Source organism: Macaca mulatta, chromosome 4 (assembly GCF_049350105.2).
Source record: "Macaca mulatta isolate MMU2019108-1 chromosome 4, T2T-MMU8v2.0, whole genome shotgun sequence".
NCBI lineage: Eukaryota > Metazoa > Chordata > Mammalia > Primates > Cercopithecidae > Macaca > Macaca mulatta.
The window spans coordinates 122,672,021-122,685,469 of record NC_133409.1 but is presented as its reverse complement, the minus strand read 5'-3'; the positions used below and the strand labels follow the sequence as shown (position 1 = coordinate 122,685,469).

At 35.1% G+C, this 13,449-nt stretch overlaps 1 long non-coding RNA gene across 1 annotated transcript in view; it reads left to right on the top strand.

Annotated features, from left to right (window-relative positions):
• Window positions 1-12,914, top strand: part of LOC144340666 (uncharacterized) — a 70,805-nt gene extending 57,891 nt beyond the window's left edge. The window contains exons 2-4 of the long non-coding RNA XR_013416911.1: window positions 6,471-6,546; window positions 8,416-8,624; window positions 11,149-12,914. This is a non-coding gene — a long non-coding RNA (uncharacterized LOC144340666). The remainder of the gene's footprint in view (window positions 1-6,470; window positions 6,547-8,415; window positions 8,625-11,148) is intronic.
• The last annotated feature ends 535 nt before the right edge of the window (window positions 12,915-13,449 follow it).

Genomic DNA, 13,449 nt, shown 5'->3' with positions numbered 1-13,449 from the left:
GTATTGGAAAGGAAATATAATGCCAGGTCATCATCACCTCACCAAGGAAACATTCAGAGTCTCCCCAATCCAATTCTCCAAGTCTATGTTAATTAGTTCTTTTTGTTTCTGGTAGTGTTCTGAATATTTTAATAATTTGTAAATATTAAATAGTTCATAAAACTAGAAAATTAAATGATCTTTTATCTATATATAGAAGTAACCATTATTTCTAGTCCACATCATAATGGAACAGCAGGCTGTTCCAAGTTTGACAACTCTTTTCTCTCATTGAAAACATTAGGTCTGTTGGACTCTACTTCATATTGCACAGAATAAAACATCACTATAGGTACACGTTATTGGCCTTTAGTAAAGAAGATAAAATATAATATTTACTACCTATGCCACTAGACCTCCCAGATTCTTTCAATTAGTAAATAATTAATTTTATGTCCTGTTTATGGTGTCAAATTTTGTTCTTGATATTTTTTATTCCATCTACATAATACAATAAGGCTCCATATGGTCATTGTATTCTTCCTAAATTGCCTTAACTTGTGATTTATGGGAGCCTTTGTTACTCTTTTTTTTTTTTTTTTCACTAAAAGCTATATATTTCACCAAATTTAAATTGTTCCTTTTGGAAATTTTATATGGGTTGAGGTTTGCAGAAAGAGTACTTGAGGATAATCCTGTTTACAGGATTTCACAGCAATGTAGTCACTGCTATTTACTATATTTTTGGATGAAAAATGTAAAAAGACTAGTAGCTGTAGTACTGAATGCTTGTCAAGTATAAGTGGATTATCAAGTAGTTACAGTAAAGGATTTACAAATCAGAAGTGTCTTCTTTTCTATTGACTAACCAGCTTCTGACTCATAATTTGACCTTGGAAAGTAAGCTGGCCTTCTTTGTACCTCAGTCTGACTGGATAATTCGGCAAAAGGAGGATTTTGCTCATAGCTCAATGTTGTATCATGGCTGAATATATCACAAAGAAATTATACATAGTTTTCTTTTGCTATGCAAAAATTTGACAATGATGGAACAACATATCTGCTTCACTAAGTATCCATTGCCTTATCTTTAGTAAGGCATTTTCTCATACCTAATTTGTTTTAAAAAGCTGAATATTACATTTAAACTTAAATTTAAATAAGATTGACTACATTAACTTGAATATTAACAAAAGCATGGGTATTTCCAGATAATATTTTATATATACTATACTTATATTTATTTTATTATATGTATTTATTAATTTACCTTTTTATTTTTAGATATTTTATATATAATTGTAAAATAAATGTGTATATATGTATACACATAGAGATGACAAAACCATAGATTTATCCAAAGGTATGATCTTTTATTCACTTCTGTATTCCCTGAACATAGTTCAGCATCTGTAACTTAGAAGGTGTTTAACAAATGTTCATTCAATGAATTAATGGGCAAAATGACCTGACTTATGACATCTGCAATTATGTAAATAATGTATTACTTGAATGTGAAATGGAAAAGTACACTTTTTCATGTAATAAAAAAGTCTTCAATATGTCTCTTTTTGTAATACGTTTTTGTACTGACATATTGAAGGGGGCAAACAGAGGAATGATAGCTAAAGGAGAAAGCAATAGGGGAAGAGAGAGGAAAGCAACAGCAAGCCACTATTTCAACGTGGTAATCATTGGCATGACTTCAACTTCCATTATTCTTCCCAGATCCCTTCTGTGTCACCTCTTATACATGTTATTTATTATCCACTTAAAGAATTATCAAGGATTATTGGTTTAAACTTACTATAAAGATGAACTCATGTTAATGTTTATGGGTAGATCTAGCTGAACATCTTCTACTGTAATAATGGTGCTCCACTCTATGTGTGTGAGATGCAGGGTACATTATCAATTTAGGGAAAGGGTTAACATATAGCATAAGATGTACGTGTTCCTGAAATCAACTAAAGGAATGTAAAGACAAGTACTTAGATGTATACTGACTCTCTTACTAGTTTATATCAAAATAACTGAAAATTTTGACCTTTACATTTTGATTCAGTGAGGAAATAAATTCATTCCCACTATTTATTTTACTGGATGACAAGATAAATAGCCCAATTCAACTGTCCATATCCATGGATGGTATATTTTCAGGCCACTGATTCCACTGAGACTATAACAAAGGCTCTGCACCCACTTCCAGAAAAATGCATGCACTCATGTGCACACACACGCACAGGATGCTCATGAGCATATTAAAGGTGGATCCCAATGTAAGAGTTCCTATTGCTTGCAAAAGATATGGAATACTTTTCACTCCTCATGTTTTCATGCCAAGTGATATCTACTAGAGGAACATTACTGGCCACTTGACTCACTCACTCCCTTATTAAAAGAGTTTGCTTCTTGTTTAGTGACATCTATTGAAACACATTTCTTGCTGGAGGTAATTTAGTAAAACTCTGCAGAAGATATGCACTTAATTTGCTGCCCTCATTTCCATAGACTCTGGGAGGCAGCATGTGTCTTATCTACAAACAGATTTTTTTTTTAATCTCAGGCGTATTATGTAACTGAATAACATAAGAAGGGTAAGGGGTCAGGATGTTGGCATGGGCAGGTTATAACAGAAAGCTAGTTTGGCCAGAGATCAAAGCCTTTTGTTTTAAGCAGCTTTATCATTAATGAAGTTCAATAGCTGCAAACTTGAAAAGTATACATACATACATCATTTATTAACCCCCTTAATACCTTAATACTTGCCATATATAGTTATATGTACAAAGCAGAATAAAAGGAAAAAAAGAAGCAAATTATAACTAACTATGATTTTTGGTGAGAAAATTTTTTCAAAATTTGTGAAACTATTTTGTTCAAACTCAAGCCAGCATATTCTATTGTACCTAGGAATTAAAAAAAAAAAACTAATTCATCTTCTATCAATGGTTCCCATAATATCAAACAATTTTTAAAAGCAAGAAGGTACTTTAAAATTTATCTAAGTACAATATGTTTTACAGATAAGCGAAATAAAAATATAAATAAATAATGTTAAATTATATGGACAGATCAATGCTAGTCCTAGAACTGAGGTCTAAAGCACTTTAGTTGTGTTGTTTATATCACCTCTAAAAACTTATTTCACTCCACGAGAACAAATTATGTGGAGGAGAAACTCAAGTTTTGTATTACTGACTTAGTGTGGCCTGCTGTAACAAAATGCAATAGACTGAGGAGCTTAAATATCAGACGTTTATTTCTTACAGTTCTGGATGCTGAAAAGTTCAAGACCATATTTGGTTCTTGGTGAATCCCCTCCTCCTGGCTTCTAGACAACTGTCTTCTTTGATGTTCTCTTTTCACAGGGCACTAGTCGTCTTATAGGGACTCCACCCACTTGACCTCATATAACATAATTACCTCCCAAAGCCTCATCTCCAAGTACCATTCCACCTGGAATTACAGCTTCAATATATGAATTTGGGGACAATGCAAACATTCAATTTATAACAAATACTAATTCAGTTATATGTGTGTATATGTATGTGTGTGCATCTGTGTGTGTATCTGTAGACAAATACTCTTTTCCATTGTCTTTATTGTTGATGTGTTGTGACCAAGATTCTTATAAACATTAAAGAACAATTAAATAAAATTACTATGTATATAGTCTTGGCAGATAAAAGAAAAAAGTCCTAAATATCTATCCTCTGACCTATCTCTGAGTTTTCTTCCCTGTTTTCCTTTTATACTCTCCTTTAGGACTGACCATTTAAACAGAAATTTTCAGTCTGCCTTCTGGCTATCACACTTAAATTGTTCAATAAAATGAGTCATGTACTACCACTGCATTGGAATCATATTCTAAAAGTGCTTTTGTTGTTTCTATTTTATTAGTCCTCCTGAAGCAGCACAATGAAAAAGCTGGTTTACTTTCCCCCATATCCTCTGAAATACTGGTTACTTTAACAGTTGTTAAATCTTTCAAACCAGATAGGCATTAAATTTTCTGCAAAACTAGAATTTCTGGTATTTATATTTCAAAAGACACTCAGGACTCCTTTTCTGTTTATAAATATACATTATTATATTTGTTGTTCTTCATTTAAATTCTTTTTTTTTCTTTTCTTTTCTTTTTTTGGTCAGGAAGACTGTGGGATTCCCTAGGTACACTGAAGGATATTTCTCTAAGTGTTGCTAATGTATTTCCACTGAAAATTAATTATTTAGTATTAATTCACATAGATGCAAAATGAAACAGAAAGTGATGTAATTAGTGCAAAGTTTTGACCAAAATAACTCATTCATTTGCTTGTCAATCAAACTGCAATGGTCATCAAAGTGCTCATTGAGTTGATCAAACTTCTTAGTCTCTAAGAACCCATTAATTCCAGACTCATGGCCAGGCATGGTGGCTCACACCTGTAATCCCAGCATTTTGGGAGCCTGAGGCTGGTGGATCACCTGAGGTCGGGAGTTCGAGACCAGCCTGGCCAACATGGAGAAACTGTGTCTCTACTAAAAATACAAAATTAGCCAGGCATGGTGGCGCATGCCTGTAATCCCAGCTACTCAGGAGGCTGAGGCAGGAAAATCACTTGAACCTGGGAGGCGGAGATTGCAGTGAGCCAAGATTGCACCATTGCACTCTAGCCTGTGCAACAAGAGCTAACCAAAGCTCCGTTAAAAAAAAAAAAAAAAAAAAAATCCAGACTCATTTCCACCTTTCACTTAAATTGAATACATCAGTCAGTTCCTTTGTGAGATATTGAATAAATGACTTCCTACATGCCGGGAAATTCACCAAATCAATTTGACTGCATTCAGTTTGGATGCCTTTTCAGAATTAGTCAAAAATATTTAATTAGGATATCTACCTGAGAGGCACCTCTTTCTACATGGAATAGTCTTTTCACAAAAATTTTTATAGTTTCTTGTGCAATTTTCAGTAACACAATTTGTTTAACATAAATAGGCCTACATTAAAAATGTGTTTATAAAATGTGAGTGATTTTTGTGTGATAATTGGAAATACATAGCAAGTAAATAACATACGAAATGTCATTTATCTTGTCCCTGAGAAAGAACTAGGTAAGATCATTATTTCTACTTCATCCTGTTTTTTCCTGTATTCTGCCACTGTCGACTTGAGTAGTCAAGAAGTTGGGTGCAAGGCAGAATGGTAATTAGTTTAGGTCGTGTTTAAGTAGGAGATACTCTAGAATGCTTTTGCTTTTCTCTTTCAAATTTCTGTAAAGACTTCTAATATCAATAAAGTTTTGAAATGAGAATGAGAACTATTAATTTTCGTTTTTGTTTTTGTTTTTTGAGATGAAGTCTCGCTCTGCTGCCAGACTGGAGTGCAGTGGCGTGATCTGGGCTCACTGCAATCTCCACCTCCCAGGCTCAAGCCATTCTCCTGTGTCAGCCTCCCGAGAAACTGGGACTACAGTGGTGTGCCACCACACCCAGCTAATTTTTGTATTGTTAGTAGAGACGGGATTTCACCATGTTGGGCAGGATGGTCTTGATCTCTTGACCTCGTGATCCACCCACCTCGGCCTCCCAAAGTGCTGGGATTACAGACGTGAGCCACCGCGCCCAGCCTATGAAATCGTTTTAAAAGGACAGAGACTGAATGTAAACATATCCTTTTCCTATTTAAAATAGAGTATTTCAAAATTTCTGTTCTTTTTCCCTACTAAATTTTGTGATTTTAGGTATATCACCTTACGAATTACTCGGTTCTTTCTATCTGATTCCATACATTCAGATAGTGAATTTGTTCTTATAAGCAATTATACACTGTGATCCATTGCTGTTAGCTTGATGTTTACTACAAGTCATTCAGAAAGAGCTGAAGATTAAAAATATTTACCTTAAAATCTAAAAATATATTTACATTTAACATAATCAAGATGGAAATTTCTGGAGAGTGAAACTAAATAATAAATTTTCTTTAACTTTTTTTATCCTACTACTGATGTTACACTAAGAAAAGATCATCACATGACTTTGTAGGCTTCCTAAAAGTGATAAGCTGTTTTACAAATGAGAAAGCTTTCTTGTTGAAACTCGAACTTGAATGGTATGTATTTAAAAAAAAAAAAAAAAAAAAAAAAGTCACTTCCCATGACAAGGATCTCAATCTGGGCTATTTTACATCTAAAGAATGAATATATAATACGAACATCGAAAAAATGGCATGTTAAGTTTGTAGTTCTTTTCAGCATTCTCTTGCTATTCTACTTCTTCCTTATGTTTTCTTTTCCTCTTTCGATGTTTATTTACTTTTGGTATGTGGCCTTTCCCAATACATTCACTTTGTCTTGCAGGTCCAAAATAGATTTTTCAGATGTTAATTTTGAATGAACAAATCTTCCTTTATGTTATTACTTACCTTAACTGAGGATAACAGCATAAATTTATTATTTAAACTAGCTTTTAAAGTTACATAAACTTTAATCTAACTTTTATATTTCCAGGTTAATACTAGCATTTATTATTCAAATGGAGGCTGCATGTGTGACAAGAATCCCCATATATGATTTCTTCTTTGAGGTAAGATGACCAGCAGGTGAGTTGTATAAACTGTCATAAATGATATGTGCTTATACCTTGCTTTTAGAACAAGTTTCACCATTTTCTCATATTGATACAGGAGATATAAAAAATAAATATTTAGGAAGATAATGAGGTTAAAAAAGTCCTCTGCAAGTCTTCCTTTCTAACAAAAAGCAGCACAAGAAATTATGTTTTTTTCTAACAAAGAGCAGCCTAAAAAATCGAGTTGCCAACAGATAAGCAAGCTGAAAGCTTGCACAGGTGAATGCCGGCAGCTGTACCAATAGAAGAAGGCTACCTGGGGACCGTGTATGTTCAACATGGAGGCTCCATCTTCCCTTTTCTTTGTCACCACATGTACAGTAAAGAAACAGGCAACATGGTGCAGGCCGGGCAGAGAACCCATCTGCAGAATAAAAGATTAGGGTGAGGGTGGCCAGAATTTTGTGCTCTATGCAAATGGCATATGTAGCCCTAACAAGTATTTTGCACCTTATGCAAATAACACACCTGATCCAACCAATCTTTTGCATCCTGTGTACATCAGACACTGCCTCCTCAAGCTCATCTATAAAATCCCCTTCATTTCACCACGGAAGCAGAAAACCCATTTGGGACCCTTCTCTCTGCGGCAGAGAGAGCTAGTCCCTTTCCATCACCTATTAAACTTCCACTCTTAATCTTACTCCTGGTGTGTTTGCATCCTACTTTTCCATGATGGCTGTGAGACAACGAACCTCAGGTACTATCACAGACAATGAGGCCATTTAAAAACAGAAGTCTATTCCTAGACTTCTCCTTAAGTCTCATGATCACAGTTGGATGGTACGCCATTCTTCAAACAGTTGCTGGCTAAAGGAATACTATAGTGAGCAATAACTATTCAGCATTCTCTTCTGGTAATTTAGAAGAAGTCCAACACAAGGCTGCCCAATATCTGTAAAAAAGATTCTATGTGCAAGGAATATGAGGAAAATGGCATTGGGATAGGCAATAAATTAGCAATTTCTGCCACAGACTTTAAGCTCCATGAAGGTAATCTCATACATTTCTTATTGAGTGCAGTATGTAAAAGGCTTAATACAGAGCCTGGAATACAGTTGGTGCTCATCAGATTTGTGAAATAAATTTCTGAATAATGCAAATACTAATATTTATGAGAATACTAATTTATAGTCCTTGAAGGCAGAATAGAAGCCATATAACCACAATTTCTAAGAGACTATAAGAAATGTGAAAGAAAAATAAATCGTGGAACTCCCAAATCACTAAGCCAAAGGGAAAAGCCAAGCTGGACACTGCTTAGGGCAAAGTTGCCTCCCCTTCTATTCCTAAAGATAACTACACAAATTAAAATGCTATGTACCTCCCTCACAAGGAATTTCCTTGTGGACAAAGGACAGACAGAACCCAACGTCATCCTTCTGTTCATTGAGATAAATGTGTATCTGATTGCCTTCTTTAAAAAGGCTAATGAGCAACTCAAAAGAATGCAATCATTTGTCTCTTCTCTACCTATTACCTGGAAGCCCCATCCCCACTTCGAGTTCTCCCACCTTTCCAAAAAGAACCAACGTACATCTTACATATATTGTTGTACCCTGCACATCTTGGAGACCTCCTAAGGCTGTGTCTCAGGTGCATGTCCTTAACTTTAGCAGAATAAATTTCCAAAATTGACTGAGACCTGTCTCACATATTTAGGGTTCACAGAGTAAACACAAAGTTAGCCAGGCACCCTGGCTCACAGCTGTAATCTGAGCACTTTGGGTGATGGAGGTGGCTGATCACCTCAGCCCAGAAGTTCCGGACCAACCTGGACAACATGGAGAATCCATGCCTCTACTAAATATATTAAAATTACAGGGACGTAGTGGGCCTGTGGTCCCAGCTCTACTACTGGTTGGCTGAGGAAGGAGGATCCCTTGAACCTAGGAGGTCGAGACTGTAACGAGCTGAGATCAAGATCGCGCCACTGCACTCCAGTCCAGGTGGCAGATTGAGACCCTGTCTAAAACAACAACAACAGCAGCAGCAGCAACAACAACAACAACAAATGGGAATAAACACAAAGGGTATGTAAGAGCTAGATATTCAGGAACTTTATTTTGAGGTCACTCATGTGTTCAAAGTTGCTGAATCTAATGATCAGTTTCCAGTCGTGTTACTTGAATCATGAATAGTGTATGATACTTTAGATCATTTCCTTCTCCCTACACACTTTCTCCTTTTGACTTTCAGGGTATTACACTCTCTTGTTTGCTTTCTCTCTCATTGGCGATTTACTTTCAAGCTACTTTAATTGTTCTCTCTTTCACTTCTTAATATTGGAGTGCTCTCAAGACAAGGATGCCCTCTCTCACCACTCCTATTCAACATAGTACTGGAAGTTCTGGCCATGGCAATCAGGCAAGAGAAAGCAATAAAGGATATTCAAATAGGAAGAGAGGAAGTCAAATTGTCTCTGTTTACAGATGACATGATTGTATATTTAGAAAACCCCATTGTTTTAGCCCAAAATCTCCTTAAGCTGATAAGCAACTTCAGCAAAGTCTCAGGATACAAAATCAATGTGCAAAAATCACAAGCATTCCTATACACAAATAATAGACAAACAGAGAGCCAAATCATGAGTGAACTCCCATTCACAATTGCTACAAGGAGAATAAAATACCTGGGAATAAAACATACAGGGGATGTGAAGGACCTCTTCAAGGAGAACTAGAAACCACTGCTCAAGGAAATAAGAGAGGACTCAAACAAATTGAAAAACATTCCATGCTCATGGATAGGAAGAATCCATATTATGAAAATGGCCATTCTTCCCAAAACAATTTATAGATTCAATGCTATCTCCATCAAGCCACCACTGACTTTCTTTACAGAATTGGAGAAAAACTACTTTAAACTTCATATGGGACCCAAAAAGAGCCCACATACCAAGACAATCCTGGGCCAGAAGAACAAAGCTGGAACATCATGCTACCTGACTTCAAACTGTATTACAAGACTACAGTAACCAAAACAGCATGGTACTGGTACCAAAACAGAGGTATAGACCAATGGAACAGAAAGGAGGCCTCAGAAATAACACCACACAGCTACAAATATCTGATCTTTGACAAACTTGACACACACAAGCAATGGGGAAAAGATTCCCTATTTAATAAATGGTGTTGGGAAAACTGGGTAGCCATATGCGGAAAACTGAAATTGGACCCCTTCCTCACACCTTATACAAAAATCAACTCAAAATGGGTCAAAGACTTAAATGTAAGACATAGGACCATAAAAATCTTAGAAGAAAACCTGAGCAATATCATTCAGGACACAGACATGGGCAAACACTTCATGTCTAAAGCACCAAAAGCAATGGCAACAAAAGTTAAAATTGGCAATGGGATCTAATTAAACTAAAGAGCCTCTGCACAGCAAAAGAAACTATCATCAGAGTGAACAGGCAACCTACAGAATGGGAGAAAATTTTTGCAATCTATCCATTTGACAAAGGGCTAACACTCTCTTGAGATGGCATACAGAATCTACAAATAACTTAAAGAAATGTACAAGAAAAAAACAAACAACCCCATCAAAAACTGGCAAAAGGCACTTCGCAAAAGAAGACATTATTCAGCCAACAGACATATGAAAATATGCTCATCAATGGTAATTAGAGAAATGCAAATCAAAAGCACAATGAGATACCATCTCATGCCAATTAGAATGGTGATCATTAAAAAGTCAGGAAACAACAGGTGCTGGAGAGGTGGAGAAATAGCAACACTTTTACACTGTTGGTAGGAGTGTAAATTAGTTCAACTATTGTGGAAGACAATGTGGTGATTCCTCAAGGATCTAGAACTGGAAATATCATTTGATCCAGCAATTCCATTACTGGGCATATACCCAAAGGACTATAAATCATTCTACGATAAAGACACATGCACGTGTATGTTTATTGCCACACTATTCACAATAGCAAAGACTTGGAACCAACACAAATGTCCATCAGTAATTGACTGGATTCAAAAAATGTGGCACATATACATCATGGAATACTATGTAGCCATAAAAAAGGATGAGTTCATGTCCTTTGCAGGGACATTTATGAAGCTGGAAACCATCATTCTCAGCAAGCTATCACAAGATCAGAAAACCAAACACCGCATCTCACTTATAAGTGGGAGTTGAACAATGAGAACATATGAACACAGGGAGGGGAACATCAAACACCGTGATCTGTCAGGGGGTTGGGGACTAGGAGAGGGATAACATTAGGATAAATACCTAATGTAGGTGACGGGTTGATGGATGCAGCAAACCACCAGGGCACGTGTATACCTATGTAACAAAACTGCACATTCCACACATGTAACCCAGAACTTAAAGTATGATGATAATAATAATAATAATGAAATATTGTAGTGCTCTAGGCCTAATCCTTTTTCCTCTTGTCTTCTCTATTTACAACCATTCCTTTGGTAATCTTTACTGTCTCTTGTCTTTATATGTTAACCAGATATACCAAAAAAATTGCTAATATGTATCTAAAATTTTTCTTCTTCTTTTTTTTTTTTTTTTTTTTTTAACCTTTCACAGACAAAGGAAGAAACCAAACAAGAAAATGAAACAAAGTTGCGCTGTGATTGCAGAATTACTTAGAGTAACCTCTGAAGAAATATGCCTATTGGGAGAAATGACACAATTCAATTCAACAAATATCTTTGTAGTGCCTGTGATGTGAATAACGGAGTGCTAAAAAGCCTAATGGGAATCAGTCCTGCTCTCAAGATGCTTATGACAGTGCACAGAGAATGTCAGTACACAAATAACTCTAACTGTAAAAGAAGAGGGAATAATCCCTAGCTCCTTTTCCTTAGCCAAAACTTATTCCCTATTTCTTCTATCCTAAAAAAAGCAAAACAAAACAAAAACAAACCACTTGAGCATTTTTCCCCTCAGAACTGCTTTCTTTCACACTTTCATATTCCAAATCCTCGAAGGACTTTCTTATACTTACTCTACTCACTTCTTAATCTTTTAATATCCATATTTTATTACCTCATTCATACTAAAGTTACTATCTTAAGGTTGAGTGAATACTGACCGCCATGGGCTCAGTCTTCTCTTTCTCTCCAGTCCTCACCTTCCTCACTCTCCCTGCTATACTGAATGCTGTGAACCACCCTTCCTTCTTTAAACTCTATTGTATTGTTCTTGTTCTTTCTTTGTTCACTTCTCATCTCTTAACCATAGTAGGGCAGAATCTTGGCTTAGCATAAGTTTATGTGAAAGGGTTTATTTTGACACAAAGCACACTAAGAATCAGCAATATAAAATACTCATTAAAAAACAGTGAAAGCTTATATTGAACAAATACAAGTACCAAAAAGGGGAAGTAATAGTTTCTTTGTGATCTAAAGTCACACTCCACAAAAAACAATGTATTAGGTCGAGTTACAAGTTCCATGTTATAAAGATATTAGGCAGTTAAAATATAACCCCAGGAAGCTAACTAAGAGAGACATTGAAAGGATTTGTAAAGCTCTTGCTTCACACAATGAATGGTTAAGGATACAGGATATGTTTAGCCTGAGAGGCGCAAAAGGGAATATAATTATTGACTTAGCATTTGAGGGACATTATATGGATGTTAGGGTTAGGACATACGGGAAGAAATTTCAAGATAGATCTTAAACAATTCCTAACAATTTGAGATATCTAATATTGGAAAGGATTATTTTGTGAAGCAATTCAGGCAAAAGCTAAATAGCAATATATCTGAAATGTTCTGAAAATAATTATTGCTTTGGATGGGGGCTGAGACTAGATTAAAATTCTCTTCCAATGTGGAAATGTTATGATTAATGAAATCATTAGAAATATATCATTAGTTTAAGCTTTTAATTTATGACCTGGACATCTTTCAATGTATGTTTCCATACCAGTATCCTGGATTTGTGGAGGAGGTGAAGAAAGCTAGTTGCGCTATGAATGATTAATGAGTTCTAAGTCTGATGGGACGTTTTGCCTAAGACATGTTAGCATTCAAAGTGAAAAGTATAAGATTCACACATCACCCTTATGGTGGAGAAAATTCAGCAAAAGAGAAAGTATTACAATAATGAAAACATTTTTCTGTGTATTTTTGGTTTAAAAAACATTTTCATAAAATTTATAATTAGAGTATTTTATTCAGATTTTCAGTGGTGAGAGATGAAAGACATACATTTGAAGACTCTACTAGAAGCAAACAATTGCATTGCTATAACCTTGGCATGGCAATCCCTTTCAAAATACAGTACAAGGGGAAAAATAAAACAAACCTGTTTTACTGATTTTGGAATAAAGACATTTTCAGTATCTTGAAATGTTCAGCATATGTGTACATGCATATGTATATGTTAGAAAATATAACACATATAGATGTGCACACATATATGTTTTCACATGTAAATTCAAAGATGTGAATATATGTTTTATATATATATATATATATATATATATATAATTTATTTTCCAATATAAGAGTAAACTCCAAATGGCAGGTAAATTCTTTTAACCTGTTTTTATATTCAGGCCCTCTTGCCTGATATAATCCTGAGTTCAAAGTCACTTTTAAATAATAATTTACTGAGTTTAATTGATTTTGCTTTGAAGTGCCTCATAGCATAAAGAATACTATACATGAATTTTACTTTTTGGGTAATTCTAAATGTATGTTGCATGCAATGAGGAGGAAACTTGGAGCATTAAGGACAGAGACTACACTCAAGGCTTTCAATTCATCATGTCTAAATAAATCAGCATGCAATTCATGAACGAATAGATCATCATGCAATAAATGTCAGCTACTAATAAAAAAGTGAATAACAACAATTTAGAGAAAACTAATTTCAT